The following is a 20,292-nucleotide window of genomic DNA, read 5'->3' on the forward strand; positions in this document are numbered from 1 at the left end:
TCAGCCACAGCCCAAGAGCATATGTAACCTAATTTGTATGGACTTGCATTGCCAGGGTTTAAAATGAGTTGGCCTGTTGCAAAATACACATTTACAATTTACACTTTACAAAAATTTGGCAAGGTGATGAAGCCACATGATGCAGCTAAGAGAACATTACAAGTTGGGTTTGAAAAGTAAGTAAGAGTCTTCTGAGTAAAAGTTGTGTAGCACAGAACTGTAACTCCACAGCCAAAAAGGCACCCACTCGTTTGTCTTTAATTAAAAGGAGGAAGTTCAGACCCAGGGTGAGTTTTAGCTCCGTTACCTGCTGCTTTGAGAAAATGACTTAACATCTGTGAGCCCCACTGCTTCTTCTCACATAGGGTTAGCGACCCTTCCCTGTAAAGGCAGTTCTGCAAATTCAGTGAGGCAGGGCATGTGAGGGCCCCCAGGTCAAGTTCCTAATTCTGTGCAGCCTGGGTGAGTTCCTATGTGTGATTGGAAGCCTGTGACCCTGGGGCACTGGGCTGAGAGGTCTACCAGCCCAGGTCTATAGTCACCTTGGCCCTGTGTTTCTCCTCTGTGGCTGGCTTTTCGAAGTCCTGCCATGGGGTGCTCCAAGCAGTGCTTTCCTTCTCAGCTCCTTCAAAGCCAGGAAACCCCTGTGCCCAGAAGGGACCCTAAACCATCATGCAGGCAGAATTTTTTAAAATGGTGTGTACCCCTTTACTACATTTCTGCCGTGGGAAATGACACTCTGGCTCCTGGAAAATGGCTCATACCCCTCTGTGGGTAGATGCCAGTCTAGCCAGCCAGTTGGCTCCGAGGATGTCTTCCTTGAAAGCCATGGCCCAGGTTCTGCAAAGGCTGGGAGGTGAGTGTGAGTGCCAGAGACCTCCTTCACCGAAAAGCCTGTTCCAGGTGCCATCCTGGAAGTGCAGACAGACAAGGACACTGACTGAAGGCTGCGAGTACAGAGAGAGACTGTCTCTTAGGTGACCAGACAGCTTGTCAGTTTTCTTTTTCTTGTTTGCAAAATCCAGCCGTAATAATGACCAAGAGTCCTCGTACAAAGAGATCTGTGGCAAACATTTTTAACCACCAAAGTAAGGTCTTTGTCTTTCTTTTTTATGATGAAGGAAGATAAGCAGCATCATTTGAGACATGAGTTTATCATCTCCTCCTCCACACCTCTTAGTCCTCAGAGAAGCTGTCTCTCGTCACTTACTTTGGAGCTTCCAAAATGGCTTTCACAATGTTGCCATCTTCATCCATGGACTGTCATACCTAGGGAGTGGAGACTCTCAAAATGAACTTCCAATATCCTTCCAAAATCAATTTTATCTCTTGTGGCATGATTTGTACCTACCGGGGAGCATATTTTTTCTCTTCCTAGGAGGTTGTGATATACAGAATGTATGTGTGTGTGTGTGTGTGTATTTATTTCTCAACAGGTATAAGGTAGAAACACTTCTCCATGAAACACAGAAACACAGAAGGTGCAGGAGAATAGCTGAACAATGGGAAAGTATGATATGGTACTTAGACCTTGTGGCTCTTAGGAAGCATGTGTGGGACTGATGCAGTCATAGGAGTGTTGTACGTATTATCCAAACTGCAAACTTTGGGATCCATGCAAGTTAATTTAAGCATGTTTCCTTTGGATTTTCTTAGGAATTCACTTTTTCTTCAGAGGTTTTCCTTCTAGGCTCTTGGAGTCCTAATGAGTAACAAATTAAGGCAGGGTTACCAAAATGTATTGTATTGTATTGTATTGTATTGTATTGTATTGTATTGTATTGTATCTATTTTATTTTATTTTGATGTTTATTTTTGAGAGAGAATACACACACATGAGTGGGAGAGGGACAGAGAAGAGACAAGATTTGAAGCAGGCTCTGCACTGACAGCAGAGACACCCTCATGGGGCTCGAAATCATGAACCCTGAGATCATGACCTCGGTCAAAGTTGTGCTTAACTGACTGAGCCACCCAGGAGCACCCAAAAATGTATTTTAAAATAGAATTGTGTCCTCAAAAACATGGTAACATTGACAGTTTTTTTTTAAATGAGAGAGAAGTGAGAACAGTTCTGAGCTACGTGCCTTCCTTTCTGTTGCCTTCCCACCGTGTACTTTATGGAGGGGGGGTGGGATATGGTAGTGCTTTGGGAAAAAGGATGAAAGACATGAAGAGATCTGAAAAGAGATGAAGAATTGACAAGTCTAGGGAGGCAAAGGACTGGGAGAAGGAAAAGGTGGCAGCCAGGGCCCAGCGGGACCCTAAAAGGATGCTGAGACCCCTCAGAAGTTTGTAGTGACAAGCCCTCATTAGACTGGGCATGCCTGAAGGATGGGGATGTATCTCTGCCCCCACCCAGCCCCCGCTGCCCCTCTTGAACTGCTCTTGCCGTGCACCTGCGCACGCTCCTCCTACTGCCGAGTGTGCTCCTTAGGGAGGGGGCAGGCAAGGGCAGGTGAGATGCAGTTCATCTGGAGACAGGATAAACTTTCTCCTTCACTCCCTGCAGGTGCCTGGGGTCTTGCCATTGCCAAGATTCTTAATCACCTTTCTATATGTGCTCTATTTCTTGGCTTGTCAGGAGGGCAATAGCATACTATTACAGGTGAGTGTGAGCTAAGCGCTGAAGCAGAGAGGAACAGAAAAGGAGAGAATTTCAACAGTTTCACTCAAAGCTGAGGTCATGTGTATGTTGTTTTATTTTCCCTCTTAAAAAATCCCAGTTAGAGAAAAAGAATTCAGGGAACAAATATTAGTCAGCTGATTAGGTTCTGAACTTGCACAGACTTTGTACCTTGGCATAAGAGTGGCTATCCTAGAACCTTTTGAACTTTTGCCATTGAGTAATTCTGAAAAAGCTGAAAGAGCCAGTCGTAGGCACTGGGGAAGAGCACCGTGTCCTCTGCTTGGGTAATAAAGGTACATATTATTGAGGTGGGTAAGGACCCTAGGTAGTCGAACAGGGTTATAGCATGTAAATTGCAGAATCATTTAGAGATGAAGAAATGGATCACAGATGGTCACTGGGCTTGATTTGTCTCCCAGGATTCACTATTGTTTTGAGAATTAGCAGAGTGTAGAGGAAATGGCCCAGATTTTATACTTAGGAAAGACCTGTTATTCAGCTCTCCATTTGACCACTTTCTAGCTGAGACATCAGGACAGTTACTTAACTTCTCTGACCCTATTTCCTCAGTTGGGAATAGGAGAATAGGACATTCATAGATCTGTTGGGAAATGTTGAAACTAAGAGCTGATTAAAATGAGATGCTGTCTAGCCAAGACTAGGAACTTAATGTCCATCAATTTCTACTTCAGTCAAAATTTGGCTTTTTATATAGAATAATTGTCCTACTCTCCATGTTGAGTTTTGAAACATGAATAAATTTTATTTAAGCCATCAGCTTGTGACCAAAGGAGCTGTTTATCCAAGACAGGCCTGTAAGTACCTTGTAACCCAAGAGATTTGTGTGCAGGGACAGAGAGGGTACAGATGAAGCCATCCACATCTGGAAGTCCAGAAACCAGGCACTAAACGCACATACAAACTCCTAGGGCTGGCATGCTCTGCATATAGCAGATTCTTAAACCATCTGTTTATTAATTTTTAAACATTACCTCGAAGTTCACCAAAGTCAGAGGGTAGCACTATCAACCCAAACTCAGAATTTTGGAACTGCTTTCTGATTTCATAAGCACAGAGAAATCCTTAGTTGTTCATTGAAAGAACGCACTATACCACTATCTTCTGTGTGGGATTGGTATCTGTCATGTTAGGGGATTGTGAGCTTGAGGTTGGCGCGCCTAGAGACCGTAGCCCCCCTGGAACGCTCTCCCCGCCCCTCCACCCAAGTTCGCGGCAGTGTGCACGCTCTCTTGACTCAGCCAGGCGCAAGACAAGTAATTTCCTCCCAATCCTCGGGTCTTTCAGTTGCTGAGCTGGAGTGAATATACTGGGATGTGGCTATGCGCTTTACAATTTTGCATAAATCCATCCTCCACTCCCTGGAAAGGCTGGGTCCCGTCTTTACACCTTCCCCTAGGCGATTTTGTTCCACGGGCGGGGGCGGGGAGGAGAGGAAAGGAAAGGAGGAAAACGGAGGCAGACTACACGCGGCACCGCGCTCTGCGCGCTCGGGAGGAAGCGTGCAGTCCATTGACTCGGTACTTGTGGGGAGGGGAGAACCGAGGCAGGGGCTGGAAACGGAAGGGCTGCGAGCGCTCCGGCCGCGAGGCCTCCGGCAGGGGGAGGCCCGGGCCTCGGGGAGCCACCTCGCCAGAAGCCGGTGTAGCGGGTCAGAGGACAGCGCCCGGAGGGACCATGGCGAGGCGGGCGGGGGCGGCGGTAGTTATGCAACCCGCAGCCCCCATGTGTCCTCCCTCGCGCGGGTCTGCGCCCCTCCCTCCACTCTGCCAACACTCGGATCTCTCGCTCTTTCTCTCCCCTGTGTTTTCAAACAGGAAGTGCACGGCTGTCTGTAACGTGCCGGGTCCCAGGATGGAGGAGTGAAGTCTCTGTCGCCGCTGGTGCCAGCCTGCGGAGCGCCCCCCTCCCCCCGGAAGCCAAGTCCCCGGAGAGCGCCCTGAGGGAGCAGGGTGGCCGCCTGGTCCAGGTGCGTGGGGCCGGGTCGGGGAGCCCGCGCGGGCCGGGCGCTGGGCTGTCACTGGCCGCCGCCCCTGGGTGCCGCCGAGCCTGCTCTCCAGCTCCGCGCCGCAGCCTCACTCGCGTGCGTGCGGCGGTAGCCTGGTGGCACCCCCCTGCCCGCCTTCGTCCCCGGGGGTCTCTGCCCAACTGTGGCCTGCTGCCCCGGGCGTGTTGGTCCCCCGCCCCTGGAGGGCGGGAGGGCTTTGGGCTGCCTGACGCCTGCGGGACCTGCCCGGGCTTACTTAGCCTAGGCAGGCGCTTTCCAGGCGGGGCTGCCTTTGCCCGGGAGGCTTCCCCGAGTCCCCAGCTGCCCTCTCCGCCCTCACCGCCGCCTCCTCCCGCCACTGCTGCCCGAAGCGGGGCGCTCTGTTGCTCCGAAGTCTCTGGGAGGCTTGGATGTTAGGAAGGGTAGCGTGTGAGAAGTGGGGACCTAGGGAGAGAGAGAGGGTGAGCGAGGTGTAAGGTGGAAAGGGGAGCAAGAGTCTTGGTGCGCGGCTTCCGAAAGCCCACCTCCTCAGCGGAGCCTTGCTGTCTGTTGGTGGGTTGGTTTGTTTTGTTTTGTTTCTGTTTTTTGGGGGGGGTTGGGGGGGGTGCTTGGAGCCAGGCTTTCAGAACAGAGGGAATTAGTGATGTAGACATGCACTGGAAAGGTAGCGACCAGGAATGAGGGACAGCTACTTCTGAGGTGTTTAGTCTGGTGTCTGGCTGCTTAACTGCAGTTGTGGTTTCTCTCAGCCAGGCTCCCTCGCTCGGACAGAAGGTACTCTTAAAGGTATGAGCCAGACGTCTTTATTCATTATATTCCATTTTCCATCAGAGGAAAATGGAGAATGACTTCTCGCATTCACCAAGTAGTTTATAATTTCACATCTGTGTCTTGCTGCCTCTCGGATGTTCCCAGGCGGAGAGCACAAACTGCTCGAGAAGAGGGTGGTTTCGTGCGCAGGCTTAGTGCTTCTTCATTTCCCTGGCAGCTCCGGTCTCTGCAGACTAAGTCAAATTGACTTCTCCCCTAATGAAAGCCTGGCCTTGTTTCTCCGCCTATATTTATCTACCTGGTGAAACTCCAGTCTGGTGGAGAGCCACTAACGGAGGTTGGATAGTTGAGAAGAATCAGTTTAATGGCGAGATTGGCCTCACATGCAATGTTTGAACAGTGTTAAAGCCAGTAGCGTCTTCCTACTCTTAGAGGAAGGGATGTGAGCAGAGGACTAGAGGGGAGGCGAGTCAAGAAGGGTCTCTTTCTACAGCGTTGGAGGGAGTGTGTAGAATCCCACTACCAGGTGCACTTATTAACTCCTTCACCTTATGGGGAGGCTAAGCTTCATCAGGGAGCAGCGTTCGCTGTAGATTTAATTCGTGATGTCATATGCTGGCTATGCTATTCTAATTTGTACCTTTTGTAATAAAATATATTCCCCTACATAACTAATTTTGCTTTGAAAGGAAAATCTTTTGTGGTCAGGTAGCCTGGTAAATTTGTACCGCCCTCTCTCTCCCTTTTTTAACGCCTGTCATCAGTGATTTTAATTCTGTGATCCCATTATTCCAATAGTCCCTCAGAACTTTAATCCCTTTTAGAAAGCAGCTGCTTTGAGTGTTGCGATAGTATCAGTAATTGGCATAATTGCGTTAGCAGTAAATAGCCAAGATACACTGTGAGAACTGAGCAATTAATTTCATCTTTTTCTAGATAGATGGACTTGGATGTCTTAAATTTGAATTTCATTGTGATATGTCCGTGTTTAGGCCTCTTCTCTTTGCCAGATACAGGACACGATTAAAACAAGTCAGTGAGAGGGACTCTTGAAAGACCTGTACGACCATAGTGTTTTGTCTCTCTTTTTATACCCAAGTATACTCCTGGCTTTCCAGTTCGTTAATTTATTTGAGGAGTATCTTCAGCTTCAGGTGCTCTGCTTCAAGATAAAATAGAACAGCCTTTGTGACTCTCCAAACTCATACCCTGTTTAGAGACAGGATTTGCTCCCACCCTAGGAAAATTTAATAATATTAAGTAATAGCCCAGAAATAATGATAATTGATCTTAAGAGCTCTTCATTTTCTGTTGACAAGCACATTTTCTAGATCGCGTTTATAATTTGTTACTCCCTTTCATAGTCTGGTGAAACAGGTCTTGTTCACTCTGTTTTGTGGAGAGAGGAAACTGAGGCTGTGGAAATGGGACTTGTAAAATGGGACTACGTAAATGGAGATGCCGGGACGTCTTTTGATGAACACGTCCTGGGCACATCTGTAATCTGGAAAGTTGCTGCCTGAGAAAGGGATGTCCATGCTGATTCAGGTGGTCTTTCGCTATTCCCAGCAAGCTGGTAATGACCGACTCCAGACTAGCCTTACCTACGTCTTTGGATCTTTTCCCATAACCTCTACCCAGAGCTGAGGGGTTTTTGTTTTGTTTTGTTTTGTTCCCACATCTGACATTTACACTTCCTCTGTGTTAGTCACTAGATTTAGCTGTGTTTGTATCAATCTGATCTGTTTTCTGCTGCCAGAATTCTAATGGCATATTTTAATTTACAGATATTTTATGTCAAGTGTTAGTAAACTGTCTCTTTTTGAAGGGTCAGATTGTTTTTTAGAACAGAAAAGCAGTACTTCTGGTTTAACCCTAGAACACTTTATGTCCCAGAAAAGAAATAATAAATTATGAAATGATGTGTGGGACTGTCTCTACAGCCCACTGCCATACATAACGTACTACCACCACATATAGCCCTGCAACTCCCCACCCCAGTTCAGGATACCCACAGTAAAGGTCATATCACAGGGGTGACTGGCTGGCTCAGTCAGTAGAGCGTGATCTTGGGGTTGTGAGTTTGAGCCTTATGTTGAGCATAGAGATTATAAAAAAGAAAGAAAAGGTCATATTACACAACAACAATGGCAAATCCATGTATGCTTTAAATTCTATGTTAAGTAATTTTGTAGTATTCTCCAGATGGAAATAAGTTTATTTTTTCTTATCTTTGTGATGCTTAAAGTTAAGGTTTTCTTTAGCTAATATTTTGTGCGGCATTAAGAAGAACATAAAATTGAGAGTACGTTTTTACTGGGAAATGCTGCATGCAATATTTATTTTGTCTTCAACAGAGTATCTGTAGTGATCTATAACTTCTGTTCCTTAGAATTGTACCAAGTATCAGAAGGGGAGAAGGTGGGAGAGGAAAGAGGTAAAGTAAGTGGTCTTTCTTTTATAAATGAGGAATGAAATATGTATTTTTTCTTAATAAACAATGTACTGCCATTTCTGTCTGTCTGGGACAGTTCCAATAGCTTGTGAATAGGAATGAAAGCATACTAGCTTTGATGTTAAATGCCAAGGAGAAGTTTATGACCAAGAGAGGGCTAGAGTAGAGATTGATTGTGTTAGCATTTTCATTTTTTCAAAACCCTCTGGTTTTTTCATGTCCATTATATAGTAAAAATTGTCTTCTATTGGAAATTGCAAGCTTTAAAGCAGTGGTTCTCAACCCTTCACGCAAATTGGGAAGCTTTTATTAATACTCAAAGATTTCAAAGATTTTGATTTGCTTAGAGTTTTACTTCTTATTTCTGATGATTGCTAATATTGAGTGACAGAGGTACTATGTATCTATCACTCAGCTGAATATATAGTGTAAATAATGCCTATAACATCTTCTTGTACTTACACAGTAGAAGTGTATATCTATGTGAGACGTGGGTTCAGTGCACTGAAATCTGCCAGCACCTTGAAGTCCATGGGCTGGAAAATCAGGACCAAAGGAAAACAACTGCTCCGGGCTAGGGATGGCGAAATGGTGATTTAAATGTACAGTCTGTTAGCCAGTCAGATTATCAAGATACCGATCTCTGTCTTTCTTGTACATTAAATAGATGATGTGTAAAGTCCTGACTTTGAATCTGATTTTGTTTCCAGGTTAATTGTTTTTCATGGTCAACTTTGAGATCTTAGAAGTATCCAGTTATGGATAACTGGAATTCTTGTAAGACCATTTTCCCTGCATTACTTCTGTGAATATCCTTTCCTTACGTTAATATAGTCAGGACTCTGACACCAGTTGCATAATTGCCACTGGCTTAAGTACCACCAGCAGCAGCCTTATTTTCATTTCCCAGAAGCTAAAAGAAGCTTCCTCTCAACCTTAACCTTTACAGTTTTTGATAAGTACGTGGAAAGAGATATTATTTATCCTTATTTCCTGGTGGAAAAAATGGACACATAAGTTCCTACTGAATCGGTCTCTTTGGTTTCCATGCCTGTTTCTGTGGTTTTGGTGTTCTGTTAAAGACAGGATAGGCCGAGCACCAAAACTTATTAAGGTTAGTGCATAATGTCTTTTTTTCTGATTAAACAACAACCAAAAAATCACATCCTACTTAACACTTCATGTGTGCTAGACCTTTACATGGATTGTCTCTAATCCTCCTGGTGTTGTGCACGGTGGATAATCTCCCTGTTTTATAGGTGAGGAAACTGAGGCAGGCAGAAATTATAGCTTACCCATTCACAGAAACAAGTGAAGCCCTGGACTGGGATCCAGATTTCTGATTCCCCATGCTAAAACTGCCCCTCCTTTATATCTGCTTCTTTCTGTCCTTAACCTCCCTAGTGAAGAGAAATGATCACACTTCGTTTAGTCTTAAGTTTAACTTTGCCCTCTCAGCAGGGGTTAAGTTACAGCCACAGAGCATATAAAGGCATTAGGAAATTAGGGACGTGGAAGAGTTAAGGTTTTTATGAATATTTTTGGCTTTCGCACAGTATGTATTCATTTTTTTCCCTAAAAAGCCTAGATATATTGACTCTGTTGGTGAGAGTGTCTTGAGGCAATATTGGCCACAAGCAGCCCAGCTGGATGTTAGGCTGTAAGCGTATTTGTTTTACTGGGAACTCTGCAGTTTGTTGGCAGGTTTGTATCGCCACCAATACTGCATGATGATTTCTTTTTTTATTAACAAATTTCCTGATGTTGGCCAATCTGATAGATGTTATTTGTACCTCATAGTTTAATTTTGCCTTTTTATGACTACAAGTGAGGTTGAGCATCCCTTCCTTTTGCTTGATTTAATTTCCCTTTTCTGTGAATCAGGTCTCTTGCCCTTTTCTGATAAGTTCTTTGAAAGAATTCTTCCAGCATTCCTGTATATTCTAGAAACGAATCCCTTCTCTGCTTTCGGTATTGTGAACACTTTCTCCCAGTATGTCACTCGCCTGATAACTGTGTAGGGTGACTTTCATTAGCAACAACAAAAATCTTTAATTTTAATGTAGGTGAACCCATCCGTTTTTAATGTTATTGTGGTCTGTGATTAAGTCATTTCAGGAATCCTTCCCTGTTCTAGGATCATACCATGGTTTAGTCTTCCCTTACTTTATTCAAGTTTTATAGGTTTACTCTTGAGTTTTTAAACTATTTGGAATTTAATATATGAGGTAGAAACTATTTGTGAATGAGAGAGAGCATAAGTGGGGAAGGGGCAGAGGGAGAAGAAGAGAGAGAATCTTTAAAAAAAATTTTTTTTAATGTTTATTTATTTTTGAGAGAGAGACAGAGCATGAGTGGGGGAGGGACAGAGAGAGTGGGAGACACAGAATCTGAAGCAGGCTCCAGGTTCTGAGCTGTTAGCACAGAGCCCGGCGTGGGGCTCAAACTCAGAAACCGTGAGATCATGAGCTCAGCCGAAGCTGGACACTTACCCGACTGAGCCACCCAGGCACCCCAGAAGAGAGAGAATCTTAAGCCCAGCGTAGAGCCAGATTCAGGGCTCAATCTCACGACTCTGGGATCATGACCTGAGCTAAAATCAAGAGTCGGACACTGAACCGACTGAGTCACACCAGCATGCGCATTTTTATTTTTTAAAAACTGGTCATGTTGTGAGTCAATTTGACCAACACTGTTTCCGAAATAATCTACTCTTTCTCTACAGTTGGTGCTGCCTCCAGCATATAAGTGTATATTGATAGAGATCTCTTTCTGAGATTTCTCATTTGTTTAGGTGACTTAATTGTGTGTTCCTGGGTCATTGATACCCTTTTAAAATTATTATGGCTTTCAAATATGTCTTGTTACATGTACATTTATATTACCAAGATTGATATATTTTTAAGAGTTCAAAAATAGCAGCACCTGGGTGGCTCAGGTCATGATCTCATGGTTTGTGGGGTTGAGCCCTGCGTTGGGCTCTGCACTGACATCACAGAGCCTGCTCTCTCCCCCTCTCTCTCGGCCCCTCTGCTCATGTTTGTGCACACGCATGCATGCGCTCTCTCTCTCTCTCTGTCTCTCAAACATTAAAAAAATAAAGTTCAAAAATACATTATTTTAGGTAGATTTCTTGCTGTTATTTCTGTGTGTGTTAACTCTTAACACCTGCAGATGTCTTCTAGCAATGTGTTTACTTCACTGGGAGCATTATTTAGTAACGTAATTTAACATTCCTTACGTTACATTTCTTTCTCAGTTTTATTTTTTTAGCAACATGGCTCCCTTCCACACTTGGTTATCTATGTAGGGCAGGGGGGGGGGTCTCACTTCAAAGGCTTCTCTTTCCTCTTTAGTGCTTTGCATGTACTTATAGATCTGGGATGTGCATTCCTAGTATGGCTTTTGAGTGAACGTTTGTGATGCTGTAATACATGGCTGAAAACTCTTGAAAACCTGTTGATTATAGATGTCTGTTTATTATTGGGAAAACATTGCCAGTTTTGACTTGGTTTTCCCCAAGTTTACTTTGCTCCACACTCTTCTCAGATCACTTGGTCTCATCCCTCTTCCAGGCTCTAATACATGTCACCCTGAATGCTGGATTACTTGATTTGATAAACAAGCATTTGCATGCCTGTGCAGAATAGTGTCCTTTTTCCTTAGTTGATGAAATGGCATGAAACCATGTTGTATATAACATGGCTTATATTATTGTAAGTAAATGCGAAATTACTGTGGGGGACAAATTTTGGTCTCAGAATAGATACTGCATAGCATGGTTGCCTGGACCAAAGATATTCTTCTTGGCCATCGGGTCTAGCATTATATGGGTGATAGGCTATGTTTTATTCTTCTTTTGTTTGGAGTTATTTATAGGTGCTTTGTGGATGTAGGGTTGCAGTCTACTGAAATTTACTAAGCTTGCACAAAGTCCAATAAAGTTATAATATAGAACGTTCTAGAGTCTAAAACCTGCTTAGACAGATAAGACCATGCCCTTGGGCTGTTGGAGTTGTTCTCCCAGTGTGCTTTAAACAGGATTCATTAGGTATTCACCTAAGTTTGATGATAACAACCCCAGCTACTGACCTGATTGAACTTACATACTCAGGAGAGGTCTTCATCTGTGCTGACATTTCCCATTTCTCATTCAGGTTCCTTTATGCTCACCTCACCAGCTGTCAGATCCACCTGTCTTACCAGCCTCCTCTCTTATTCAATTATTCTAATATAACTGACAGCAAAGCTACTTCATCCATTCAGCAGACATTTGCTGAGCTCCAGACTACTAGATCTTAGTTTCCCTTCTCTCTCTTCTTCCTACCTGCTGTGTGCCAGTCATTGTGCTAAATGTTGAAGATATAGTGTGAATATGACACAGTGCCCGACCTCAGAAGATAGACACATAAATCATTAACTGGAACTTAGAAAGTGAGGCACTTTACCACGGTACGTTGTGATAAATAATAATAGAATCGGGCACAAAGGAGGCAGTGATTTATTCTTTCTTATTTGTGAGGGAAGAATTCATGAAGGAGGTGATTTTGGTGCCGATTATTAGAGGGATAGGATTACTTACCAGGCTGTAGAGAAGGGAAAAAACGAAAGAAATAGTCCAGGTTCGGAGCCCCGATGAGCTCAATGTGCGAGGAACATAGAGTATGAGTGACTGGAGCAGAGAGGTCATGGTGCAGGGGAAAGGGGGCTGGAGGTACATCTTGGCCTCGATTCTTGATCCAGCCATGTCCAGGGCTACACATGCTATTTCTGGTAGTGGTGTTTTTTTCCCGACCAGAGATGAAATAAATGCTTAAGTCACGGTCTTAAGGTACATGAAAAGGAAGCAGGGAGAAGTCCAGTGACTATTAAAACAACCCAGGTGGAAGTAGTGAGGACCAGAATTATGTTGAGCATGGTGGGAAAGGAAAGGAGAGGATGGGTTTGAAACTCATTTAGGAGAGAGAATTGGTTACTGATTGAATGGAAAGTGGGAGGGAAGGGAAAAGAAAGATGGCCCCTGATGTTTCTGGTTGGGAAAATTCGCTGATGGTGTCATTAGTCAGAATGGAAAGTATGAGAGGAGCAAGTTTGGAGAGAGAGTAGTGACTTCAGTTTGGAGTCAAGTTGGGGTGCCCCTGGGACGTTCAGTTGATCTTGAGAGGCCTTGCCCTAGAGAGAAGTCACAGCCAGAGATGTGCTTTGGGGAGTGACTGGAACTGATGACTGTAGCTGTGAATGTAGCTGAGATCACTGATGGATGGCCCTATGACCAGAGACCAACAGACAAAAGGGGAGAACGAAGCAAGATCAGGAAATGGTACAAACAAAACCGATGGGAAGCTTGAGCACTAGGGTTTTTGTCTTGTTTCTGTCTATTGTCATATGGTCCTTTGAATAAAACCCCCTGAAATCATTAATGTTATTGGCTTTTATTTACCTTATTTAAAAAATATATTTTTTAATGTTTATTCTGGGGAGAGAGAGACAGAGTGCGAGCAGGGGAGGGGCAGAGAGAGAAGGAGACACAGAATTCGAAGCAGGCTCCAGGCTCTGAACTGTCAGCACAAAGCCCGACGCGGGGCTCGAACTCACCAACCATGAGATCATGACCTGAGCTGAAGTCAGACACTCAACCGACTGAGCCCCCCGGGTAGCCCCGTTACTGGCTTTTAGAGATAAGTTCTCTGAAGCTCTGGTAAGGAACTGGCCAAAGCACCCGGGTAGTAAATAGGGAAAAGCTCTCAGGTCTCTGGGAGGCCCCGGGAAGGCCAGGTAGAGCAAAGACTGAAAGTGGGAGCCTGGATTTGGCCATGAGAAATTCAATTGGTATTCGGTAGTCGGAAGAGTTCTTAAGTCAAGAATGAGGAAGGACTGAGGGGGAGGCACCAATTGGAGCGTGTGTGCACACATTTGTCCATGAAGGAATATTTTTCAGGTGTAATTGTGACCAGAGCTTGTATTTTGTTTGAGAATAAGCGGAGAGAGTAACCAAAAGTAGAAGAAGAGAGAATGAGTGGTGGAGTAAGGCTTCAGAAAAGATTTGATCTGGAGTGTGTGCACGATCAAAGGAGGTATCGTGAGAGGGAACAGGGACAGTCATTCCTTTGGGATGGGAGAGGAAGAGAAGATACATCTGACTGTGGGGGCACCTGGGTGGCTCAGTTAAGTGACTTGACTCTTGATTTCAGCTCAGGTCATGATCTCAGTTCATGAGATCAAGCCCCACGTCGGGAGGGAGGGTTCTGTCAGCATGGAGCCTGCTTGAGATTCTCTCTCTTCCTCTCTCTCTGCTCCTCCCCGACTCATGCACACATTCTCTCTCTCTCAAAAATAAATAAACATAAAAAAAAAAAAAAAAGAAGAAGAAGATACATGTAACTATAGATGAGTGCTAGTGGAAGAGGAGGAAGCTGAGAAAGTTCGTTCCTGATGGCTTGGGTTTTCTTAGTAAAGTAGGAGCCGATGAAATCTGGGAGTGAGGGGGCCTGGGGATGATAGTTGAGACTTGGTAACAATAAACTTGGAGAAAGGAGCTCACGGATTTAGGATGAGTAAGTGTATCAGTTGGTGTTTTGTCAGCTGGCATTAGGTGCTGATGGTGGGGTTTTCTTCTGGTTCATACAGTAAGATAAATACCGTGACTGACCTTTTAAAATAAAACCCAAAAGCCTTGCCTGAAACGTTAGGTTTAGATGGTGATTTAAGGAACCTAAGGATGAGGGGGAAGGAAGGAAAAGGAGCACAGAAGGAGCTAAGAGATTGAACGTTAGGGAGCCCGAGTTGGTGTCTGAGTTCCATCAACAGGCAACGGCCTTGGGGAAGTCCACTAATCTCACTGAGCCTCGCCGTCCTCACCTTTCAGGGGAGAAAATTACAATTCATGTCCCCTCGAGTCTCCCGTAGGTCCCAGAACATCTGCGAGACCTGTTCGTTATTAGACAAAAATGAGTGGCCAGAACAGTAAGAGAAGCTAGGTTCCTGTCATTTATCATTCAGGAGTCCCTCTGATATCAGCCCTCGCCAGTGCCTTTGGGGAGTTGACAGCAAGAGGCCAGGCCAGCTGTTGGATAGCATGTCCCGGATCCACTGCCGGCCTGCACCCAGTAGCTCAGCGGGAAAGGAGAGAGGCATGGGGCTGTGAGTGGTGCAGGGCGATGACAGGGTAGGTTTGCTGCGTGTGTGTGCCTCGTCTCCCCAAGACCTCACAGGGCGCTTTGTAAAGGCAGTAGGAGGTCTTTGCATTCGTCATCTGTGGTATTTCTTTCCCTTGTATGATTGCATTTTATTTTCACTGGGTGTATTTCTCCCTCCTCATCAAAAAGATAGCATTGTGGAAGAGAATTCAACAGTCGAAGAAGGGTGAGCATTATTTCCAGCATCTTGCCTCAAAAGACTTTTCTCCTTCCCATCTCCTTCACTACACCTTGATTTTTTTGCTAGTAGAGAAACCAGAAATAGTTTGAAGCATTTCATCACTGAAGGCTCAGTTGGGAATGTTCTTCCCCTGGATGAACATTTACTTTTCAAAGCTGTTTAAACTGTCTGATTCCTGTTAAGCACAGGGATGACAGGGTGCCTGGCTGGCTCATTCAGGGGAGTATGTGACTCTTGATCTTGGGGTTGTAAGTTCAAGCCCTACATTGGGTCATAGAGATTACTTAAAAATAAAATCTTAAACAAACAAACAGGGATGACATCTTAAAGCCCTAGAGTTCAGCTAACATTAAAAAGTGAATCGAGATCAGGGTGCCTGGATGGCTCAGTTGGTTGAGCGTCCAACTTCAGCCGGGGTCATGATCTCATGGTTTGTGAGTTCGAGCCTTACATCCAGCTCTGTGCTGACAGCTCAGAGCCTGGAGCCTGCTTGGATTCTGTGTTTCCCTCTCTCACTGTCCCTCCCCTGCTCGTGCTCTCTCTCTCAAAAATAAATAAACATTAAAAAAAAATTTTTAAAGATTAAAAAGAAAAAGTGAATCCAGATCAGGGCGCCTGGGTGGCTCAGTTGGTTTAGCGTCCGAATTCAGCTTGGGTCATGATCTCACGGTTTGTGAGTTCAAGCCCGTGTCGGGCTCTGTGCTGACAGCTCAGAGCCTGGAGTCTGCTTGGATTCAGTGTCTCCCTCTCTCACTGCCCCTCCCCTGCTCGCGCGCTCTCTCTCTCTCTCAAAAATAAATAAACATTAAAAAATTTTTAAAAAAGATTAAAAAAAAATGTGATGGGGTGCCTGGGTGGCTCAGTCGGTTAAGCGTCCGACTTCAGTTCAAGTCATGATCTCATGGCTGGTGAGTTCAAGTCCCGCGTCGGACTCTGCTGACGGAGACTGCTTCAGGAGCAGCAGGAGCTGCTTCAGTTTCTGTATTTCCCTCTCTCTCTGCCCCTCCCCAGCTTGCACACTGTCTCTGTCTCTCTCAAAAACAAATAGACGTTAAAAAAATAAAAATAAAAATAAAAGAAAAGTGAATCCAGATCAGGTGAGTACCTCCAGAGCTTACTGTAATAATTTAACAAGCCTAAACAGGTAATGGGACACTCTTTTTAAAATTAATTCTCTAATCTTTCTCTATGCTATTACATATTTGAGAGAAACTTGGGCATTTCCTTTTTTCTTCATTAAGCTATTACACAACTTAATGCTTGGAAAATTCTTCACAGGAAGAAACAGGGTGTAACAGTTTGCATGAGACTTTTTTTTTTTTTTTTTTTTTTAAATTCACCCTTTTAGCTTAAGTCTGAGAATACTATTCTCCCTCCAGGCAACTGTTCTAGTTTCTTTCTGAAAGTCTTAATTTCGTCACATAATTAAATATTCATCTAAGTGAAACATAGTTAAAAAAAATTAAAACCGTCTAAATGTGAAGTTAAAACATAGTCTATAAATGTGTTCTTCCATTTCCTGAGAAACAACAGGAAAGGTTTGCTTTCTCAAAATAAACTAAGTAGCCTGACTGTGAACTTAGAGTAGTGGAGATCAAAGATTCCAGCATCATCACACAATGGGAAAGTTTCAGTTATTTTTTTCCAACCTCAGAAAATCAAATTGCTGCCTTTTTTCCTCTTTTAACATGAGGAACCAGGATATGTATGTGGAATTCAGAAACTTCCATTGGCATATGTGAAATTGTCATCAACGGACCACTTCCTAGTTTAGTGGAGTCCACTTCCAACGTGTGTTTGGTCAGTGTGGGCCATGCTAGAGATGCAGCAATGAAAATGTCCTTTTTTGGGCATTCAGTTCGGGAAGATCAGAGAAAAACCCACTGAGTTTCTGCAAACATATAGCGTCTAAACTTGAACTTAAACATGCTAGATCAGTGAATTATTTCAGAGCTCAGCTAGTAATAAAAGCTTAGCAGCTCACATTGGTCATGAAACTGCATGGAAGAAGGAATCTACAGAATTACTATACACACACATTCTCAAGTAGCAGTAAGAACATTTGTTAATATTTCTCTACTTCCAGAAACAAGGAATGAGAGCTCATCTTTAAGGAAGGGCATCAGTTGTGTTATGGTTGGCAGATTTTTGTTAGATACAAGCAAGATTAGGGAGAAATAAGTGTGTTAAGTATTTATTTACCATTAATTTGTGGGTTCAAATAATATGCAATTCTGTATTCCTCAGATCCTATAAAATAGGTCAATATTTGGTCAGACCTATAAAATAGGTCAATAAATTGAAATATTGGATAATACTTATGTATACTGGGAAAATGACTTAAACATTGAGAACTTTACAGAATTTCTCGATAGACCAGTTTTTTTCTGCATTTGTCTTTCAAGAAAAGATAGAACAGATCTCAAAGCTCCATACAGCTTTGATCTCTTTGTTGCTGTTTTTTTTTTAATTTTTTTTTTAACGTTTATTTATTTTTGAGACAGAGAGAGACAGAGCATGAACAGGGGAGGAGCAGAGAGAGAGAGGGAGACACGGAATCTGAAACAGGCTCCAGGCTCTGAGCTGTCAGCACAGAGCCCGACGCGGGGCTCGAACTCAGGACCATGAGATCATGACCTGAGCCAAAGTCGGACGCTTAACCGACCAAGCCACCCAGGCGCCCCTCTTGCTCTGTTTTTAACCTAGGTCTGTGTTGACACTGGGTGTCTTATGGACCGTATATATTTGGGTTTATTTTTTAAAAGTAAAATCTGTTAAGTTGTATCTTTTTAAAAAAATTTTTAATGTTCATTTATTTTTGAGAGAGACAGAGACAAAGTGCGAGTGGGGGAGGGCAGAGAGAGAGGGAGACACAGAATCCGAAGCGGGCTCCAGGCTCCGAGCTGTCAGCATGGACCAACACGGGGCTCTAACTAATGAACTGCGAGATCATGACCTGAGCTGAAGTCAGACATTTAACCGGCTGAGCCACCCAGGCACCCCAAGTTGTATCATTTAATTCGTGTATTTACATGATTCACATTTAAGGTGATTATTGATCTAGTGGACTTAATGTCTACCATGTTGGTAACTGTTTTCTATTTGTTGCAGTGGCTATTTGTTTCCTTTTTCTGAATTTTCTTCTGTGGTTTTTAAGCAAACATTTTATATGATTCTATTTTATCTCCTCTTTAAACATGTCAATTATACTTTACGAATTTTTTTTTTGGTGATCACTGTAGAGTTTACAATTGATTTCACTTTCTAAATTTTTTTTAAAAGCAAAAACATGTTTGTGTGCATATGCATAGAAAAAAATTGGAATATTATATATACTAAGACATTAAGAATAGTTAATCTTTGGGTAGAAGAATTATAGGTAGTATTTACTTTTTTTTAAGTATTTTTTGATATGTTTATTTATTTACTTATTTATTTGAGAGACAGAGAGAGCATGAATGAGGGAGGGGCAGGGAGAGAGATGGTGAGAGAGAATCCCAAGCAGGCTCGTTGCTGTCAGCACAGAGCCCAACGTGGGGCTTGAACTCACAATCTGTGAGATGATGACCTGAACCAAAACCAGGAGTCAGACACTTAGCGGAGCCACCCAGATGCCCCTCTTTTTTTTATTTGAGAGAGAGAAAGAGTGTATGCGAGCAGGAGAGAGCGGCAGAGGGACAGAAGGAGAATCTCAAGCAGGCACCACACTCAGTGTGGAGCCTGACTTAGGTCTTGATCTCAGCACCCTGGGATCATGACCCAAGCTGAAATCGAGAGTTGGATGCTCAACTGACTGAACCAATCAGGTCCCCCTTTATTTTCTTTTCTATAGTTTTCTGTATTATCCGATTCTTTTCATGGCAAGTGGGTATTGCTTTTATAATCAGAAAGAAAAAAGGCTCCTTTCCTTTCGAAGGGAGAGGAGAGGGCAAATGACAGCAAAATAAGCTGAAAATTTCCTATTCTGTGCTTTACCCTCTCTTGTCTTCCAGCTTGAGACCACCACACTGCCTCACAGCCCCATCACTGCACTGGTAGGAACAAGGGAAGGGGTCTGCCGCTGCTCCCCTTGCGCTGGGAAGGTTGTCACTCCTGCCCTGTACCTTCTCTGCCTACACAGTGAGAATGACTTAGGGATCAATCCACCATGTGGTTTGACGTAAAAAAAGGTTTTCACTTAATACAGAGTTAAGCATACTTCTCTGTTTCTGCATAATTAAGTTTTCCTCTGCATGGAATGTCCTTATGCCTCTTAAGTGTCTTTCACAAAATAATGAGCAGTGTAAGAACACTTGAAAAGCAGTTTGAAGTGGAGCTTTCCTTGTAAAACTTGTAATCTTTCTTTGGTTTCCTGGTATGAAACCTGTGTTGGGCAGGGTGGGGAGAGACTGTTAGAGGTAGTACCTCTAGTAGTAGGTGAAGAGCTTGTAACTAATGTGAGGCTATTGCTGTCTCTATTTCAGAAAACTCCCCCTCATTGCCGTAGTAGAGAAAATAACCATTGTTTTTTTCGATGTTGATTATATCTTCTCAATGTATTTGGATTTGCATGTAAATCAAACCCGCATTAAAACTTAGAAATTGCATGGCTCAGTGTAAACAGATAAAATGTAGATTTGTTTAAAAAATGGTTCTAGGGTGGCTCATTTGGTTAAGCATCCGACTCTTGGTTTTGGCTCAGGTCATGATCTTAGGGTTCATTAGATTGAGCCCTGTGTCGGGTTCTGCACTGACAATGCAGAGCCTGCTTGGAATTCTCTCTCTGTCCCTCTGTCTCTGCCCCCACCCCCCCAAATAAATAAATAAACTTAAAAATATATATGTATAAAATAAAAAATGGTTTTAGTACCAACTAATCTGCCAGGTGTTTTCATGAAAGCCATAAATTTTATAAGTACTGTAGTAGTTCATTAGCCTCTAAAATTGGGATCATTATCTCTTGCTGCTTGCCTGCTGCATCCAAGTAAGCAAAAGACCAGTGAGGCTTTTTGTGTCTTCTTAAAGAAGAGAATTTTAAAAAAGCAAACCAGTTTTGTCTGTATTTCCAGGTGAAAA

At 43.6% G+C, this 20,292-nt stretch overlaps 1 protein-coding gene across 6 annotated transcripts in view; it reads left to right on the forward strand.

Annotated features, from left to right (window-relative positions):
* The window catches only part of LRRC8D (leucine rich repeat containing 8 VRAC subunit D), a 121,255-nt gene that overhangs the window by 18,077 nt on the left and 82,886 nt on the right, over positions 1 to 20,292 (forward strand). For 3 of the 6 annotated variants that reach the window (XM_023258892.2, XM_045036148.1, XM_019837396.3), the window contains exon 2: positions 4,465 to 4,616. The gene's annotated coding sequence lies outside the window, so the exon portion shown is untranslated. Of the gene's footprint in view, positions 1 to 3,952; positions 4,168 to 4,278; positions 4,299 to 4,464; positions 4,617 to 7,797; positions 7,848 to 20,292 lie in introns of those variants that run through there. The other 3 variants (XM_045036150.1, XM_045036147.1, XM_045036149.1) reach the window with 3 other exon arrangements.

The sequence above is a fragment of the Felis catus genome, chromosome C1 (assembly GCF_018350175.1).
Source record: "Felis catus isolate Fca126 chromosome C1, F.catus_Fca126_mat1.0, whole genome shotgun sequence".
NCBI lineage: Eukaryota > Metazoa > Chordata > Mammalia > Carnivora > Felidae > Felis > Felis catus.